Source organism: Homalodisca vitripennis, chromosome 5 (genome assembly GCF_021130785.1).
Source record: "Homalodisca vitripennis isolate AUS2020 chromosome 5, UT_GWSS_2.1, whole genome shotgun sequence".
In the NCBI taxonomy this organism is placed as follows: Eukaryota; Metazoa; Arthropoda; class Insecta; order Hemiptera; family Cicadellidae; genus Homalodisca; species Homalodisca vitripennis.
In genome coordinates, this window is record NC_060211.1 from 128,447,298 (window position 1) to 128,450,552 (window position 3,255).

A 3,255-nucleotide genomic window follows, 5' to 3' on the forward strand; every position below is an offset into this window, starting at 1 on the left:
AATCTGAATTGCACCACCACTACTGAAATCCTGCTCACGTCTTTGCCAGTTAGATAAGTGGCCTACGTAAATTATTTTATCTTCATTATTGAAGATGATGTTATTAGACGTGCTTCACGTATTCAGTGGAATAGTGTGTACTGTATTTCACTAGTAAGCTTGGCTGGTCACGAAAAGAGTTTCCATAATCAATATACACCTTGTAGAGTCAATGTTATTAAATAGAACAAAAAATATATAATTTTTTAAAAGCAAATGCAATCTGGATATGAGAGATAAAATACGACACTACAAAACCAGAAACTTTATGAATGACGAGATTCGGAATACAAAACAGAATAATGTTTCCCGTGAACCTATACAATGTTCTAATTCAAAAGACTTATAAGATAAATAAGTGGCGTTACTTTCGACGGAGATTATGAGTTTCCTTTGTCCTTACTCCTAATAGTATGTTACTCTTAACAGTCATTTTTTATTATGGGATCAAGTTGCGTTGTTCATTTTGGATACCTTGATCTGTATCTTAAACATATATTTTTAAAGTTTTGAAAACACATTTTGTTTTTCATTTGTCGCTGAAATAGAGATTATAAATACAGTTAATAAGATTATATCTAACGCAATAAATTCTTGTAGTATTACCATAGGCATGATTAAGATATTAGGTTCTTATCGTGTCAGGACTATTACTCACTTGCTAAATAAGTCTTTGGCCACTGAAATTTTGTAAGGTGGAAGGAGAATATATAGTAACTCCTCCTAAGATAAAATCCCCCTCCTCTTTGATCAATCTTTACCTTATCTCGGTCTTGCTTGCCCTTTTAAAAGTCATAAAAACAATAGTGTCTGTTCAGTTAATGAAGTCTGAATCTATATATGGCACTATAATCTGGTTTCCGAGCGGAATACACTTTATCGTCACTCGTGCTGATTTGCGATGTCTTCTGAAAATTGGAACGGTAAAACATATTTTAATACGCTTGATTTTCTTAAATCTTTCTTTTCCAATTATCACACCCTTCTAGTGGGCATGATTAGTTGTTATAAACTAGACCCTGTTGTTTTATCATAGTTACAATCATACTTGGATTGTGAATTCATAGAACTTTATTGTATTGTGTGCCTTCATCATCAGTAGTTTAAATGAGATTTTAACCTCCACTAATTAATTCTATTGAGCCAGTCTTTGTTTTATGGCTTCTACCATGGGAAAAGGTTAACGATATTGTCAGCTGTATCCATATGCTGACAACGCACAGCATTCTATTCTGTAAAATTCTGATCGGGGTCATATGGCTGTTCTAAACTTGGAATCTTATTTGGAATCGATACAAGGTTGATTAGCATATTATGCCATCCATACTTACCCAAGTATTTCTCATTTGGTATTGTTCTATTCATAATGTAACAAGGTAAGTACTATTTACATATTTATAATAACATAATATCTCACCTACCACAGTGCGCTGTATAATAGTGGCTTCCGTATAATACCAAGGTACAATTAAATTAAATTTTTTACTATGTACATTTCCTGCCATTAGATTGTTCCCTTTCCAGCCTTTCGCCGAAGTGAACATTAATGATGTCCCACTGGTTGAGTGAAAAACTGTTCACTCAACCTCTTGGTGTTCCGTTTGACGCAGTACTGTTTCTATGGTCAGATGAGTATGACATGTTAGGAGGAGGCATTGGGATGCTGCACAGAAATAGACATTTATATCGGTGGAAAAACTGCAGATAGGAAAGAATATGTGCATTTGATGCGTTTGTGGAGTAAGGAAATATGATAATGTATCAATTGCAAGGATATATCAAAGCAATTCGTGCCTTGTCTACAGATTTATAATAGAGAGCAGACCGTATTTTTCTAAGAGTGACAGAACTCGTTCTGACCTGAGACCTCTCTGTAGCAATTGCCAAGATGACAAGCTTGATATGTCTTGAATGCTCTATGAGAGTTTGACAGAAGGTGGCGTTCATTTTTTCCTAGATTGATGAATGGTTCATCCTCCAAGACTAAGCAGTAGTTTGGAATAATCAGCGTTATGAAACCCGTTTACAATAATTTTTTAAACGCGTGTTTTCTATATAAATGTTATAAATGATGATGGTTATATTACAGTACATCTATACGTATGAGCAGTTATAGTAGTTTGATTTTAGGTTTTAAGTGGTCTCTTTATTTAAATATATGTTTCAGTAACACGTACACCGTACACCGTACTATATTCAGTCAAATATTCTAAAATTAAAAGATCAAAGATCCATCAAAATTCTAAAACTAGTTCATTCAATATTGAAATTTGATTTTCCAAGATATTTTTCTGAATATTTTAAATCTGTGTCTCATGTAGGTGTAAGAAGCACTCGCTCTGGCTCATACATTTTGAGAATGCCTCAGCACAGGACTGCAGTGTTTGATAAGTCATTCCATGTAATGGCTTGTAGGTTGTGGAATGCCCTTCCCCAAACAATTACTTCCATCGATAGCAGTTCCCGGTTTGTGGCGAAACCGAAAGATGTATCTTGAGCGGTTAGCCGGGGCAGTTCCGGTCTGAGATGCTGTGGGCATGACACTGGCAGAGGGATGAATGTGAGATTGTGTGTGATAAAAGTTCATTTAGCAATAAATACTTTAATTTATTTGTATATTAAAAATATAAATTTATATTATGTTTTAAGAATAGTAGAGATGGTTAATTTATTAATGTGTTAAATTTTAATTATAACACGTTAAAATATTACATTAATTTCACCACTTTGTGTAAATGTAATTATTTATTTATTTTATTATCTTTATTATGTTTTGTTTTATTCTTAGATAATATTTATTTAATGTTTTAAATTTTACATTGCAACAGGTTAAGTGTAAGAAAGGGCCATGCGGCCCTAACTTTGCCTGTAAAAATAAAGAATTTTTCATTTCATTTTTTTCATTTTCAGTATGTATGGCTATTTAACTGAATTAGATTTTTGAAAAAGTTGTTGTACATAAAGCACGCTTGAAATAAAAAATCTGTTATTATTATAATATACATGTATATTCATGACATTGACTCTTTGATATGCTGCATGTTATCCAGGATCGCATCATAATTTCCTTTTACAACGAACAAATTTAAAACCGAAACAACTTCATAGCTGTGCACATCGGAGCTTCATGTATCACTAACTCCATCTTTTACGGCCCCTCAAGTAAAAAAATCAGAAAAATAGTTCAAGACACAAGTCAGCTGTTATTTGGCATTT